Raw genomic sequence first — 18,364 nt, forward strand, 5'->3', positions numbered from 1 at the left:
ATGGATTTTGTTTCGGGTTTGCCGAGAATCGTTAAGAATTGTGAAGCTATCTGGGTTGTGGTGGACAGATTGACGAAGTCTGCACATTTCATACCGGTAAGAATGGATTATCCGATGGAAAAGCTGGCTCAATTATATATTGAGAGGATAGTCAGTCTACATGGTATTCCTTCGAGTATCGTGTCAGACAGAGATCCGAGATTTACGTCTAGATTCTGGGAAGGTTTGCAGAAGGCTTTGGGTACTAAGCTGAGACTGAGTTCTGCTTATCATCCGCAGACGGATGGACAGACTGAGAGGACAATTCAGTCGTTAGAAGATTTGTTACGTGCTTGTGTGTTAGAAAAAGGAAGTGCTTGGGATAGTTATCTTCCTTTGATTGAATTTACCTACAACAACAGTTTTCATTCGAGTATAGGTATGGCTCCGTTTGAGGCATTGTATGGTAGGAGATGTAGAACTCCATTGTGTTGGTACGAAGCTGGTGAGAGTGCTGTGATTGGACCAGAAATTGTACAACAGACTACGGAGAAGATTAAGATGATTCAAGAGAAGATGAAAGCTTCTCAGAGTCGTCAAAAGAGTTATTATGATAAAAGGAGGAAGACACTTGAGTTTCAAGAGGGAGATCATGTGTTTATGAAGGTTACTCCTATGACGGGTATTGGTCGAGCTTTGAAGTCAAAGAAGTTGACTTCGCGTTTTATTGGACCATTCCAAATTTCAGAAAGAGTGGGAGAAGTGGCATATCGTATTGCGTTACCTCCAATGCTTGCCAACTTGCATGATGTATTTCACGTGTCTCAATTGAGGAAATACATTTCGGATCCGTCCCACGTGATCCAAGTGGATGATGTGCAGGTTAAAGACAACTTAACGGTTGAAACGTTACCTGTGAGGATTGAAGATAGAAGACTGAAGCAATTGCGGGGCAAGGAAATAGCTTTAGTCAGAGTAGCTTGGGGAGGACCAGCTGATGGAAACGTCACTTGGGAGTTGGAAAGCCAGATGAAAGATTCCTATCCGGAACTATTTGCTTGAGGTATGTTTTCGAGGACGAAAACTCTTTAGTGGGGGAGAGTTGTAACATCCCGAAAATTCTTATTTAATTAATTTAATCAAGTTTTAAATTAATTATGGGAAATTAACATTTTGTTGAATTATGTGGAAAAATAATAAATTGTTAAGTTATTGGGCCATGCGGTGGAATTAGTAAAGTGGGGGTGTAATTGTGTAAGAGCCCACTTCTAATTTTATGTTTTTCATAAAATAAAGGAAAACAAGAGGAGAAGGGAAAAATTAGAACGTGAAAACCAGAAGCTGTGAGAAGAGGAACTGAAGAACGTGAAGGAGAACCAAAGAGGAAGAGGAACCAATTCAAGAATTTGGCTAAGGTAAGGGGGGACTTGTCTAATTATCATCTATTATCGGGTTAGGGGTTGATAATACTGAATAGATGTGGAATTCGGGTCGATTGAGTCATATGATAGGTTTAGGGATTGAGTCAATTGTATGATGTTTGATCTCTATGTTTGAATCTATGATGTTTGCGTTGTTATGGTCTCAATTGATGTGTAATTAGAGTATTATGAGATGTATTTTGTGTTGTTTGTGCATTCTATTCCCCTAGGTTCGTACTGGTATGAATTGGGTGAGTTTGGAATGTGTAGAATGCTGTTTTCTGCAGGTTGGGGTTTCTGAAATCGCCGGTTCGCGCCGCGTGCATAGGGTTGGCGCCGCGAACAAGTGGGCAGAATGCCAAGAAGTTGTGATACGCTCAGGTCGCGCCGCGTACCTGTGTTCGCGCCGCGAAGGCGTAACTTTTTCTCGCTTCGCGCCGCGTGTAGATGTTTGCGCCGCGAACAGCTTGGCAGAGAGCCAAGGAATTCTTGGAACGCTCAGTCCGCGCCGCGAACTGATGATGGCGCCGCGTGCTGTTGGTTTTGAGATATTTTTGAAAGTTCAAAGATGCATAACTTTTTAACTGTTGGTCCGTTTGATGCGCCGTTTCGAGCTAAACGAACCTTGTAGGATAATCTATATGATGATGATTGAATGGTTTTTAGAATGATGAAAATACATGTATGCTATTGTTATTGAATATGATGATTGGTGATAATACGTGTATGTTTTGTATATGATGATGATGGAATTGTGATTGAATGATGTTAATATATATGAACATACTTGAATGATGATGGTGATGTTGATGATTGATGATGATGATGGTATAAGTATGTTGTATATGTTGCATTCATTCATGTTCATTGATGATACTGTATCCATAAGGGTGTGTTGGATCAGTGAAGGGCATGATTCCCATTGTGTGGAATCTGTGCTGGCAGGGCCGTATCTTGGACGACGTTGGATCGGTCATGGGTTATTCCCATTTGATGATGTTGGTACCACATGCATAGTGTCAGTTCATACATATGCATAATTTATAACATGATTGGAGGCATTCCAGTGTTGTAAATGTTGATGATGTGTTGATTGTTGTTTGATTGTTTTGAATGCCTGTTTATGAAACAATTGGGTGAATGATACAACTGTGATGTGTTATTGCTTTATAACCTTATAACATTTGTTAATTATGATGAGACTCACCCTTACATGTTGTCATTTTCAGATTGAGGATAGCGGCTGTTCGACTCGGTGAGGATTAGCTCATGAGTCAGTGGTTTAGTAGCGTCAGGTGTCATGCTCTGATAGTTGTAACACTGGGGACGCGATTGTTTAGAGTTTATGATTATGACTCTAGTTATGTTTTGATGTTTTGAAGGATAAGTTTTAAAGATGTTAAACTTAGTCCGTTTTTGATAAATTTCCGCTGTGTGAACATGAAACGTTTTAATTTATGATGATTACCTCAGTGAATGCATGACATGACTGAATGATGTTTGTTTATTATGAATTGTGGCACCCTTATTTCATGTACTATGAATAATTGTTTTAAAATTGCCGCGGGGTTAGTAAGGGGTGTTACAGGGCCCTGGTAAAACTAAGCTGAGTCACACCTCTTTCACTCTAACTCCTTCCATCTTCCCTCCAAAGAAGGCCGACAAAACTCTAAGTTCCAACACAAATACCATAGCCAGAGGTTTCGCATGTGGAGGAAGCTCTAGCTCCTCCCGAAGGAAATATGAACTGCAGATGCTTGCAGCAAATGTAATATCTCCTGGTTTCCCTCGAGGCGTGCGAGGGAAAATAAGAGTTAACATCATCTTTTTCACAGAGGACATCATCAGAGTTAATCCTCACAATAATGACCCCCTGGTCATTATTGTGCAACATGGTAACTAGGATATCAAGAGAGTCTTAATAGATCCTTGCAGCTCCATTGACGTCCTGTTCTGGGACATTTTCCAAAAAAACAACTCAATCCTAACGCCGTTAAAGTGTTCAGTGGCTCGTTAAGAGGATTGTCAAGAGAACAGGTACAAGTAAGGGGCCATGTGACCTTGGAGACTCTAGTGGCTAGGGAGTAAACTCTAAGGCCATTGATGTTTGCTACCTTATTATATATGCCTTGTTGCCATATAACATCATCTTTGGGTGAGCTATCATCAACGCACTAGTGGCGGTCATTTCCACCCTGTATTTAGTCCAGAAGCATCTACTGCCTAGAGGGAGAGTTGGTACAATCCAAGTAAACCAACAGATTGCTCAAGATTGTTACCCAAGTAGCTGGCGACACAGAGGGAAGAGCTCGTCCTTGTTGGTGCCCCCATTTCTAATGTTCTAGATACTGACCTCGAGTGTTGGGATCCTAGATTGGGTTCGGAAGTTGAAAGGCTCGCGCTCACGGAGAACTTGAAGGAAATTCAAATAGGCCCTTTCTCCCATCAGGCCACAAAGATAAACACTTCATCTAATGAGGTGGAAAAATGTGAGCTAGTCGACCAACTCATTAAGAATGTCGAATTGTTCGCTTGCGCTCTCTCTTATATGCCTGGAATAGACACCAAAGTGGTGAGTCATCGCCTCACCATCCACCCTTCTACCAAACTTGTGGAATAGAGGAAGCAAAAAGTTGATGAGGCGAAGAGTGCCACCATTGATGAAGAGGTGCAAAAAATATCTGACGCCAGGTTCATCACCGAAACAAAATACCCTACCTAGCTAGGCAACGTGGTTCTAGTAAGGAAAGATAAAAACATATGGTGCATATGTGTAGACTTCAACAATCTGAATGCCGCATATTCTAAACACTCGTAACCTTTATAGAACATCGACCGCCTTATCGATAGATCCTCACGCTACCACACATTGAGTTGTATAGATGATACTCGAGATATAACCAGATTTGGATGGACCCTTGGACGCTCCCAAAAAAATCTTTATGTCTAATCATGACAACCACTACTACAATGTCACCGTTTGGCTTTAAGAACATTGGTGCCACCTACCAGCGACTCATGGACGTTGTGTTCATCCATCAGATAGGGTGGAACCTAGAGGTCTACGTTGACGACATGATAGTGAAAACTATCAAAGGGCATAACTATGCATAAGATTTAGAGGAATGCCTACAGTTAGTCATGAAATACGACATGCGCCTGAATCCCGCCAAGTGCTCTTTTACCGTTCAGGTTGGGAATTTCCTAGGGTTCATGCTGAAGAGAAGAGGCATTGAGGCCAATATGGATAAGTTTCAGACAACTTACAGGTCGCATTTCTGCCCTATCTCCCTTCCTTTCATGCGTAAGTGACAAAGCTTTTATTTTCTTTGTCGCCTTGAAGAAGGAAGAGTTATTTGAATGGATCACCGAGTGCGAAAAGGCTTTCTATAAGGTAAAGGCCTTCCTCACATCACTCCTCATTCTCACATACCTGATAGAGGAGTCGCCACTAATCCTCTATCTCTTGGTCATATCAAGTGATGAGCTCAGTCCTTGTCCAGAAGACCGACAAGGCTGAAATACCTGTGTATTTCGTAAGCAAGGTGTTCATATAGGCTAAGGCACATTATTGGAAGATTGAGAAAGTAAATCTATCTGTCCTCATCATAGAAAGGAAGTTGAGACCTTACTTTCAGGGTCACAAAATCTTTATGAAGACCAATTATCATGTTCATCAAGTCTTGAAGCAGTCAGATTTGGCAGGAAGGATGGTATCTTAGGCGGTGGAACTCTCGGAATATGACATCTAATATCTCTCAAGAGGAAGCATCAAATCACAAGCTATAGAAGATTTTGTGGCAAAATGTAGCTCACCTATAGACAAAGAGACACCCCTAAATTGGGCATTATCTGTAAATAGAGCCTCCAAAAAGAAAGGAAGTGGCGCTAGGATAGTCTCGGAGGGGTCTGTCAATATATTCATCGAGTAAGAATTGAAGTTTTAGTTCAGTGCCAACAACAATCAGGTGGAGTACGAGGCCCTTATCACCAGCATGGTTCTTTCCTTAGAGATGGCAGCCTCCGGACTGAAGGCCAAAAGAGACTGCCAATAAGTCTCCAGCCAAGTCTCCAAGAAGTACCAGGAAAAAGAACCCTTGGTGATAAAATATATGCAAGAGGTACGAAGTTTATCCTCTCGTTTTACTTCTTTTGAAATAGAACGTGTTTCCCGCGAACAAAACTTCAGAGCAGACCTTGTGTCCAAGCTTGCCACATCAAAGACAACAGGGTTTAACAAAATAGCTATTCGAGTGACTCTCACCTCTACTATCATCGAATCGGGCGAGGTATACTCCATGGAAGTTGTCCTAGAGTCTAGCTAGATGTCGTTCATACTGTGTTACCTATAGAAGAACGAAGTTCCACTAGACGAGGGGGAAGCAAGGAGAATTCAAAAATAGATTGCCAAGAACACCCTCCTCTTTGGGAAACATAATAGAATGGGGAAGGCTTCTCCCATGCTATGGTGCCTAGGCGAGCATGAAACAGCTCTGCAATGGTCACTCACATTAGCGGAAAAGCCCTCTATGATGAATAATAGCATCGCCTTCGTGAAGAAGCGCGACCAACTCCATATACATGATGGCCTTCACCACACCCTAGCTAAACTTTTTCAATCAATATCTTCGCCTTGGACTTTTTTACCAGTGGGGCATGGATATCCTGGGTCCATAACCCCTGGCGTCAAGCCAACTAAAATTCTTAATTGTTGGATTTGATTATTTTTCCAAAAGGATAAAGGCGGAAGTTGTAGCTAAAATCACAGCTCAAAGAGCTCACCGTTTTGATTGGCAAAAAATTATGTGCATGTATGGACTTCCCATAGTTATCCTCTATGACAATGCAAACCAGTTCTCTAGTGTTATGGTCATTGACTTTTGTAGAGATTTGGAAGCGCATACAAAGTTCACAAGATTGTGCAATTTAGATTCATTCGAGTGAAAGCTTTGAACAACGGGGGTTTCTATCAATGGAGTAACAGTAACCGAAGGATCACTTGGGTAATCTTGGATCACGATACGTTCGCAATTTAGATTCAGACGAGTGAAAGCTTTGAAGAAAAGGATTATGTCAAAGGAGTAATGGTAATCGGGGGGATCAAATTGGAAGTATCGGGTTACTTGGTCTAGCACAAGATCAAGGGAAGAGAAGAATATAAAATCAACATCAACCATAGGGTTTGGAGGGTTGAATTGCTTCTTTTCCTCTTGTAAAATTATATTTGAAAAGATTAATTTTCATTATTTCAATTCCTTTAGAATTGGGGGCAAACATACCCATAGTGAGGCTGATTGGGAAACTTCCTAAACAAATTCTTGTGTCCCTCTCTCTCTCTCTCTCGTTTATGTTTACGTGCAAATTGTTAAACCATTGATTGTGTGATTGATGCATAGATAGTTTTTCTTTGTCTAATACTTCCAACAATTTTTTTATTTGATTACAATCTATGTGATTGTAATTGGTTTCTCATATCAACAAAATTCAAAGAAAAATCTGTTTTGAATTGATTGCTTACAAAGTGTACGACAAATTGCTTGAGTTGATTTTTGTGTGTTAATTCATAGGAAATTGGTTACTACTGTGTGATTTATATTCAAAAGCAAATTATTGAAAAAATATCGGTTTCCTTTCTCATCTTACGTACTCATTCTATCGGTTAACTCATATCTAGTATTTTCGATGATGGTTCGGGATAGACGATAGTCTATCTTGGATTGTTTTTGCAAGCCATAGTTAAAACTTTTTAAAACATAAATTTTTATTAAGAAAATTTCATTTACGAGCTATTCACACCCCTTTAAATCATAGCCTATCGTCTAACAATCATTGATATTTGGGATTGTTTAGGAGATTCATTTATTGAATTCAATGTTTCTTTGAAGATTTGATTAATATTTTAGAGGTTCACAAGGTTTGTGGTGTTGTGGCTGGTTTTGACAATTCCAGTGGAAAAGAATGAGGTTCTTCTCTTCAGGTTCTTTTTGGTAGTGTTGTGTGGAAGCCTACAGACAAGGTGAGAGTTCTCCTCAATCTTCGAACATACCAATGCCCAAGATACCGATAGGATCGAGTAAAGATTGCTACAGAATGGAGACTTTGGAGCAAGTTATTAGGGATGGAAGATCCAAGACGATTTCAGTGAAGATTTTACAAAGAGTTCAGTTCATAAACTATGCACACGTCAAGGATCCAGAAAGAAGAATTTTATATTTTTAGCATTAATTTGGATATTGTGATTGTACTAAACTCATGTAATTTTGACGCAAATCATAGTGGAAGACCAAAAAATTTTAATGGGCAACTAATGGAGCGTAGGTTAACCTTAGCAAGGATGATAGTTAAACCACTATAAATCTCGGTGTACATTTCTCTCTCTCTCTCTCTCTCTCTCTCTCTCTCTCTCTCTCTCTCTCTCTCTCTCTATATATATATATATATATATATATATATATATATATATATATATATATATATATATATATATATATATATTAATTCCACATAAATTGCATGTTAGGATTTACTTTATTGCTTTCTAGAATTGTATGTCATTAGGATTTCTTGTGGTAGCAACTTATTCTTATAACGTAGGTTTTGTTAGAATCAGATATTTAAGTTTGTCTTGTTAAATATTAAGCTAAAAATAGTTATTCTAGAATCCACGTAGTATTGATAGTGTAAAATCACACATCTTGTGTAATTTTGACATATATTCAATACATCACAAGTGCTGCTTATGGATCATATACCATAAATAAATAGAGTGTTTGTTTATTTATGCAGTAAGAAAGAAAGTTGCAGTATGGATCAACCTCATCTAGTGTGACTATGATTGAGGATAACACCGGATTGGTCAATGCAGATGATGGACAAAAGCAATTTGGAAAAGGAAGCGGAAATGGTAAATATGGCCAAGGAAGAGGAATTGTCAAGGTATGCACCTATTGTGGCAAGATATGTCATTTTTTATGGTTGTTACAAGAAGCATGAGTATTCACCTAACTTTGGATGAGGGAATTCGGATGTGAATCAAGTTGAAGGTGATGAATCAGAGGAAAAATCAACAATATGATCCATCAATGGCAATGGCAGCATGACATTATGTCATACCCTAAAATTTGCCCTCATATATATCTAAGAACGCCACTTTATTACGAATAAAAGTAATGGTCTCTTGGTAAGAGTGTAAGGTTTGTAGGTGCAAGGTCCCAGGTTCAAATTCCACGTCTGACATTTTCTCTCTATTTGTTACTAACTTTATTTCTGTTTTAAATTATTTTCAAAAAATCACAAAATTATATTTTTCTATTATTTTTAATTAATTTCGTATTTAATTAATTATGCATTTTAAAATATTATTTTTTCACTTTTTTCATTTTTAATCATAGAAATTGTCAAAAAAAATCATATAATGAAAAAATTTGTTTTTTTCTTCTAAGATAGTTTTTTTATTTTATTGTTTTTTTTTACATGTTTTTTATTTTATTTTATTTTTATTTCTAGGAAAATTAGCTAAATATGTCAATAATTAAAATCAAATCAAATTTGATTTAAATATTTGATTATATTGGTTAATAGATTGATGGTTACTTTTTTATTTTATTTGACCTAATTCTTACATTATAAATAGAACTAACAATTATCAACTTTTCAATTCACTCTCTCACAACTAAACCCCTTTTTTTAACACCTTCAATCTCATTCTCCATTCCTAATTTCTACACTATACTAACATTTTTTTACACACTTTTCTTCAATCTCTTTTCTTTCAAGAATCTCTTCAATATCTTTTGTTGTTTTTTTTCTTGGTTCATGGACAATGATTTCCTATGAGGTCTCCTCTTTTATTTTTTTAGAAAAAAACCTTTTCTAAATCTTTTTATCAAAACTAAAAACAAACATTTTCTATCAAAACCAAAATCATATATACCTGAGGCCTGTTTTTTTAAAAATCATTGTTTTGGCCATTGTTGCTACATTTTAGTTTAAATTTATGTTTTTACAATCATAATCCTTTTTTTAACCCCTTGGAGATTTTTGCCCTTTTAGCCATGATGTAACTTTTTGAACTTTTCTTTATTTCTTAGGGAAATTGTAGATTATATGAGGTCAAACCCTTTTTATAATATTTTTTATTTTATTATTATAACTATTATCATTACTAACTTTTTTTATTATAATTATTATTATTAGTAATATTTTTGTTAATTGTTTCTATTATGATTATCATTATTATATTATTGTTATTATTACTATTATACTATTATTATTTTTATTATATTATTATTATTACTATTATTATTTTTATTCTTGTTCTTATTATGATCCTATTTTTGCAGGTACTTTCTTTGGCTAAAGATGAGCGGTGCACGAATATGAGTTTACCATTGTTAGGGCATAAAGCTTTTGCCTCTTCCAAAATCTCATTGGCATCCCATGGACCTCCAGCCACACCATTCAGATCAAATCCTGATTTTTCTTTAATTCATTTTTCTAATTATTAGTTTATTGTTTTATTATTTAAATTTTCACTAAAACCTTAATCTTTTTTTATCAAACCATAAAATTCATGTTATTTTCATAAATCACTCTAAAAATATTTTTTTATAAAATTAATTTGTTTTTTATTAAATTAATATTTAGAGTAATATTTATTTTTAGGTTTAAATAATTAATTTTTTAAATTTAGGTTAATTCAACAATAACATTTTTAAACTTAGGTTAATTTAATCAAATTAGGATTTTTAGGCTAATTTATTTTTAGGTTTTCTAACCCTGATTTTATTTTTTTGCTAACTATTTTTCATTATAACTATTAATTATTGGTTTCTCTAACCCTTTTAATTTTAATCTGTTACCTTATAATTGTTGAGGTTTTTTTATCGCGCGATTCTTTTCTCATCTCTTATTCAAGTGTATGTCGCGTGCCTTTAATTTGTTCGGTTATTTATTTTTTTGCCATTTAAATTCTAGAAAATGTGTATAGGCTTGCAAGGTTTTTTGTAATAGTTTAGCTTTATTTCCTGCCCTTATTTTCTGTACATTATAACTGTTTATTTTCATTAACTGTGTGGTTAGTAATTTAGGGAGTGACAACAGTTAATAAATTTAGTTTGCCTAATACAAGATAAATATCTGAATATAATCACGTGATTGATGCACCCACGCACCTTTAGGGTAATTCCTCTTATGTTGCCTTCGATCAAAAATAGTCAAGTCCCTCAGATACGAGGATGCCTTAGCAAATGTTGCCCTCAGTTCATTATTATCATCAAAGATCATAAGTCCCTTCAATGTTGCCTACAAATGTATATGATCTTGTCCCGCGAGGTTGCCTACGATAAGATGATGATTGTCCCTTTCGAATGCTAAGGTATCCTCATTGGTTGCCTAAAATGACTATTATATGCTTCCCTGAGACTTCCTACCCTCTTCATGGTATGGATAGTCTTATGGCAAATGATAATTCTCGATGACCCTTTTCACATCCAATGAAAAGACTACCTACCCTTATTATGGTATGGATAGCCCTTTCAAACAAAAATATTAAAGAACAGAAAGACGTTAAATTTAGGGTAGGTGCTTTTAACTGCTTGCTCACAACAACTTTCAAATTACTTTTCATACCTCCTTTTCATACACGACACTCTTTCAAACAATTCAAACAAACAAGTGAGCTAAGCAATTAATAGCCCATGGATAACCATGGATACAAAGGGTGCTTACACCTTCCCTTTGTATAACCTACCCCCTGAACTCAAGTCTTTTAAAAAGGTCTTTCCTGTTCTTTTAGCCTTTCCAATTAGATAAAATAAAAGTCGGTAGCGACTCTTGCTATCGGCAACATCTTTTTAAATAGTCAGTTCTCCCACCGTATTACACATTAACCAAGGATCAGTCTCAAAATTTGATGATGTTACTTTAGAAAAGCACATGCAGTTAACTTGACTAAGGGATTTAATTCCTATGTTGCTAATTTTAATGAAAAACATAGTAATATGGACTGGATATTAGACACAAGTCACACATCATATAAGTTTTTTTTTAGAATTTAATATCGTTATTAAAATTGTACAAAGAGCAAGATTGTAACTTGGTTTTTGAGACTAATAAATGTGTGATACAGGAAAATAAGAATTTGAAGATGATTGGTTTGGCTAAGGATCTTGATGGCCTCTACTATTAAGAAGTTAAAAGAAACCATAATGTAGGGTTAGTTTCTAGTGTTTTTGTTAATAATAGGTTCGATAAGAATGTAATAGTACCACCAGGAGTTCTATAGCAATTTAGGCTTGGTCATCTATCTCATGATAAGATAGAATGCATGAATAAGACGTATAGCTATATTCCTACTATTGTTCATATAGTCTGTGATGTATGTCAACAATTTGAACAAAAGATTTTGCCGTTTCCAATCAGTAATAAAAGTGGTAGTTGTGTTTTTTATTTGATTCATCTTGATACTTGGGGGCCATTTAATACTGAGTCAGTTCATGGTTTTAAATACTTCTTAACTATCCAAGATGATTGATGTAGACATGTTTGGGTAGTAATGTTGAAGTCTAAATCAAAAGTTTCATATAAGGTGAAGGATTTCATTGCAATGGTAGAGACTCAATTTAATAAGAAATTAAAGATAATAAGGAGTCGTAATGGGTCAAAGAGGTATCGTTCATCAAAGAAGTTGTCTGTATACTCCTCAACAAGATGGTACAGGGGAGAGAAGACATCAATATATTCTAAATATCAGTAGGGCTCTTATGTTTCAAGCTAGATTACCTAAGAAGTATTAAACTTATTCAGTATTGCATACAGTTTTTCTCCTAAGTAGAATTCTAGTCAATGTATTACATAATAAATGTTCATATGAACTATTTTATGGTAGTGTACGTGATCTCAGTCATCTTTATTTTGGTTGTTTGAGTTATGCTTAGAAACTTCCAAATAATAGACATAAGTTTGATCGAAGAGCACAAAAGTGTGCTTTCTTAGGGAACAAATCAGGAGTGAATGGATATGTTCTTTTGGATGTTACAAATCATGAAATCATAGTCTCTAGAAATGTGAAATATTTTGACCTCGAATTTCCTTACCTTTTTTATTCTAATGAATCCATAACCACCAACAGTTAAACTGACCTCTCATCAAATCATAGTCAATTATTTTCTTATTTTGATAAGGACAATTCTCTAGCCACAACAATGCCTCAATCTAAACCTATAGCCATACATGATCCCACACCTGAGCCTAGAAAATTTAACCCTATTTCATTTGATTTATCATCCATAATAAATGTCCAAACCATTTCTTCACCTTCCTAACATGAAATTACGAAATCTTTCAGAATTATTTATCCACCTACACATCTTAAAGATTGTGTTTGTATCTCTAATGTCTCTAACACATGTCAATAGCATCTATCAAATTTCATCTCATACTTGAATCTTTCACCCAATTACCAACTCTACATTATGTCTCTTTCTACAAAAATTGAGTCTTCCAACTTTCAAGCTCCAAGTAGATATTCCAGATGGACTGCAACTATGGACAAAGAAATTGAAGCTCTTAATGCTAATCTCATACATGGGAATTTATTGATTTACCTACTAATTTCTCACCTATTGGTAGCAAGTGGATTTACAAGATCAAAATACATACAAATGATTCTATTGAGCGGTTAAAAGCGATACTTGTGGCATAAGGTTTCACTCAAATTGAGTTTGGATTACTTTAAAACTTTTTCACCAACGGCCAAGCTATCTACAGTTAGAGTCTTACTTTCTTTATAATTTATATATGGATGGAATTTACATGAATTAGATTTAAATAATGTCTTTCTTCATGGTGATTTTCATGATGTCGTTTGTAAGAAAATGCCTCAATCTGTGATTCCTCCCCAAAAGGTCAAGTATGCAGACTTACCAAGTCAGTGTATGGCAAACAAGCCAATCACCAATGGTTTGGAAAATTGACTACATTTCTTCATGCACAAAATTTTGTTCAAGTTCATGTTGATCACTCACTCTTTACTAAGTTCACTCCTACTTCACTCACAACTCTTCTTATATACGTAGATGATATAATCCTAGTTGGTACAACTCTCACTGAGTTTTCTGATCTGAAACTTACATTGGACAAAACCTTTAACATCAAATATCTTTGTCAATTAAATTTTTTTCTTAGAATTGAGATAACACGATCTTCTAAAGGTATTACTCTATGTCAAAGGAAATATTTCTTTGGTTTTCCCAATGATTCGGGTCTCACTGGTTGTAAACCAACCTCAATACCTTTATATTCATTTACTAGATTGCATTAAGACTCAAGCTTTGCATTCAATGATATCACTTCATATATGAGGCTAGTAGGTAGGTTTATTTATCTTCTCACCACTAGGCTAGAAATTGCCTTTGCAACACAACAATTGAGTCAATTCATGAGTGCACCTACTGAGACTCGTTATCGTACATCCTTGTGTATCTTGAGATACCTCAAAAGATCACCAGCTTAAGGTTTTTTTTGCCACAATCTTCTAACTTATAAATCCTTGGTTTTGGGTGATGCTAATTGGGGATGTCATGTAGATATAAGAAGATCTATCTCAGGGTATTGCTTCTTTATTAGCCAATATTTTGTCTCTTGAAAATCCAAGAAAAAAGTTACAGTGAGTTATTCTTCTGCAGAGGCTGAGTATTATGCATTGGCTTACCTACTAGAGAATTGCAATGGTTGTGTTTCCGGCTAAATTATCTCAAGCAACATCTCTCTTGATTACTAGTGCTATATTGTGATAATCAAAGTGCACTCCATATATCTATCAATCTCGTGTCTCAATAGTGAACGAAACATATGGATATCAATTTTACTTGAAAGCAACCAAATATGTGGAAATCAATTTTACAAATTCATGATTAATTTTAGTTGCTCAAAAGCAAATCAAACATACACTTCCAAAGACAACAAACTTATTAAAATTTAAATAATATTATGTGTGTGTTTGGTTATGTGGTGATGAAAAATTATTTTGAGTGCATTGATTATATAAAACTGATTATGATTAAAAGTAAGTTGAAAGTAAAATAATTTATGCTAGGATAAATTTCAACAAAAAAGTTAATTGAATTGTAAATTTCATTATAAAGATCCTATTTTAAAAGCTATAAATCTTAATTTCAAATAGAATCAATTTTAAAAAGTGTAATCAAATATCAAAATTAACTTACACATTCAAAATCAATTGGGAGTACTTAAAAATGATATCATACATGTTAGAACATACAATCACACAATTCGTAAACAATAGAGAGTTTGAGTATGTGGAGAAAGAGAGAATGATAGAGAATAGAGTTTTATATATATATATATATATATATATATATATATATATATATATATATATATATATATATATATATATATATATATATATATATTAATTGAGGGTGAGAAATTGTTGATTTCATTCATTCTAGATTACAAACATACCATCATGGGATTTATACAATAATTGAGATACAAAGGCATCAAGTGGAAAGCCAGAAAAGTAAAAAAAACTCGGGGTTGTAGCCGGTTAACACAAACCTGTAGTCATTTGTGACTCCCTTAGTCAACAAATCAGCAACTTGGTCTTCACTTGTACAATATCCCAACCTTAGTTTTCCTTCACTAACAAGCTCCCTCAAGTAGTAAAATATCATCTCAATGTGCTTTCTCCTCCCATGTGCAATTGGGTTCTTAGCAAGATTAATATCAGAAACATCGTCAACCAAGAGCGTAACAACCTCACCTTCACTGCTGCCCAACTTCTTCAATAGATTCATTAGCCACACGACTTGGCACGCACATAACAAAGTGGAAATATACTCGGCCTCACAAGAAGATAGTGTAACTACTGGTTCCTTCTTCGAACACCATGAGATTGGTGTTCCATCGAACATAAAGATGTATTCAGTTATAGACTTTTGATAGTCTCTGCACCAACTAGAATCGGTTAAACCAAGTAAATTTCAGTTTATGCCCGTAACCGTACGTTGTGGGAAAGAGAATTATGCATCCAATGAATCCTTTGATGTATCTTAGGATCCTCTTGACTACTTTCAAGTGAGACACCTTCGGTCTCTCCATGAATCTACTTGCAATACCGACACTAAACACCAAATCTAGTGGCATATTACACAAGTAACATAATGATCCAATCAGTCTTCTATATTGAGTTTGATCTATGTTCTTCTCCTCTTCATACTTAGATAGCTGCAACTTTGGTTCAGTTGGTGTAATGGCAACATTACAATGCTCAATCTCACACTTCTTCAATATCTCAAGATCATATCTCCTTTGATGCATAAGCAGTCCCATTTTGGACTTGTAGAACTCTATGCCAAGGAAGTATGTCATGACTGGATTAGTTGGTGATCTGGAAAAGGCTGGAATTATCAAAGATCCTTTTGCAATGTGTGGAAGTACCATGAATGCCCACACTATGAAAAAGATGAATCTGATTGAGACGATTGTTGTTACTCCCAACGTGGACCATGAAATATTGACTAGAAAGGCTCCTGCTCTGGCTGATTTTGAACTCTTTTTCAAAAATGAGCATCCTAATGTTGTTGTCAGCTATCTGAAACTCTGCAAAGAGGAAGGCTCTGAGTATGATCCTGTGTGGATAAGCAACAAAAAGCTTCTCACTACAGCTGATCTAGTACTAGAAACAGAGGAACAGAAAAAGAAGAAGAAAACAAAGCAAGACCAGCAAGAAGGAAGGAAAGAAAAGAAGGAAAAGAAAGAGAAGAAAGAACAGCCAGAAGTTCAAGAAGAAAGTCAAGAAAAAGGAGAAGGGAAGAAGGAAGAAAAGAAAAAGGAGAAAAAGAGGAAGACTGTTGGTGATGGGCCTTCCAAGCCTCAGAAGAAGAAGAAGAAGAAATCTTCAGGTATTACTATTTTTGAGCCTGTTTCTGATTCTGTTTTAATTTCTAAACCTGTATCAACAGAACCACCTCCAAAAAAACACCAGAAAAAGCCCCAAAAAATCTTCCTCCAACCACCAAAATTTCTAACCCTCCATCTTCTGCTTCCCTCAAGTTTAAAGGCAAAAAGCCTATTCTTGATTCTGAACAAATTCTTGACCCTAAACCGTTAAACACCATCTTCCCTGATGAAAATATTCTTGTTTCTGTTCAACCTCAACCCCCACCTTCTGAAACTCAACTCCAATCTTCTGACCCCTAACATGTTGACGCTCCAGTGTTCTTCAACCTCCCCTCTCTAGAATCATCATTCTCTGACTCATTCATTCACCTCATGAACTCGTTTAAACCCAATAAACCTTCATCTAACCCCATTGTTATAGTCATTGACTCTGACAATGAAGCAGAATCTTCACGTCCTCCACCCTCTTCAAACACCCATTCTTTGTTTGATAGAGTTTTTGAACCATACTCTGTTTCTAACCCCTTCAATCCAAAAACCACCCTCGGATATAACCCACCTAAACCTTCTGTTGATACTCGTTTTGAGTTATTAAAATTTAAGGTCAGAACAGGGCTGGATTATCTGAAGGTTGTCCATGACTCCAAGCTGGATGGTGTGGCTGCTGAAAAGCTCTGGAGAGATTTTGCTGAAGATGTGCAGGCAGAGGTTCTGGACCTCCAGAAGGATTTCCTAGCTGCTGCTCCTGGTCCTGCTGGATTTGCTTTGGAGTACATTGCTGGCGTCTACTCTCATCCTATCTCTGATTGGAAGCCTCTGGAAGAAGCTCCCTTCATTGATGAAATGGAAGTGGATAATCCTTTGCCACTAGTTGTTTGGAAGCCTTATCCGTTCTCAGCTCTGACTGGGGACTTTAAAACTCTGTTGAAGAGGAACCAATTGCTGAAAATCAGATGATTCAAGCCTCTGATGTTCCTACTTCTGTTGGTCCTTCTACTTCTGTGTTGATGAACACTTTGAAGGAGCTCCAAGAGAATCAAGCTTCTGTGTACAATTGTTTGGACAAACAAGATGAGACCAACGATGAATTCAGAACTTGGATGCATAGTCAAGAAGAAACCTCCAAGAAGCAAGCTGAAGACACTGCTGAGATTAAGAACCTTCTGGCAGCTTTAGCCTCTAAGCTAACCCAGTCGTAGTCTGTGTCTTTATGTCTTAGATTGTTCTCTTTGTTGTTGCATCTGTTTGATTATGCATCTACTTTGTACTCTCCTTTTGATTAATCAATGAAAACTATTTCTTTCTTCACTCTATATGTCTTTTCATCTGAATCTTTTACACTTTTTGATGTTATGACAAAAAGGGGGAGAAGCGTGCTAATTGAATTGATTTATAATATCAGCTGCTGAGCTTAAGTCTCAACATTCCTAACTATTATATTGCAAGTTTTCTGTCTCTGATAGTTTTGCAGGAATATGATACTCTGAACAAGCTCAATATAGGAAGAAGCAATAAGGGGAGAAGCAAATATTGGAGAGAAGCATATCTAAAGAAAATCTCTAAGAGTTGAAGCAATCAAGCTTAATGTTTTGATACATAAAGTTTCAAGATTTGATACAAGCTATACCTTAAAGTGCTCTGATACAGATCTTGCTCTGATTGCTCCCATACAAGAAGTTCCAAGATCAGAAAGAAGCTATGTTCTTATTCAAGAATTTTATGCTCTGATACAAGAAGCAATGAAGCTCTGATTCAAGCAAGCCTTCTTAAAGCTCTAATAAAGCAAAGTGATCTCAAAGATAAATTCAAAGCTCTGAAGTTGTCCAATGGAAGCTCTGAAGTGAAGCTCTGAATTATCTGAAGTTCAAAGTTCAACGTGAAAGTCTCAACTGAAATGGAAAAATACTCAGGGAAGTCTTTTATTTATAAATTCTTCTAGTATTAATTTCAGGGGGAGATTGTTAATCTCAGGGGGAGACATATTCACACACTCTGATTAATATGCTTTATGCTAAATCTGTGTATTGTCTTTTTCA

Source organism: Vicia villosa, linkage group LG2, assembly GCF_029867415.1.
Source record: "Vicia villosa cultivar HV-30 ecotype Madison, WI linkage group LG2, Vvil1.0, whole genome shotgun sequence".
Taxonomy (NCBI): domain Eukaryota; kingdom Viridiplantae; phylum Streptophyta; class Magnoliopsida; order Fabales; family Fabaceae; genus Vicia; species Vicia villosa.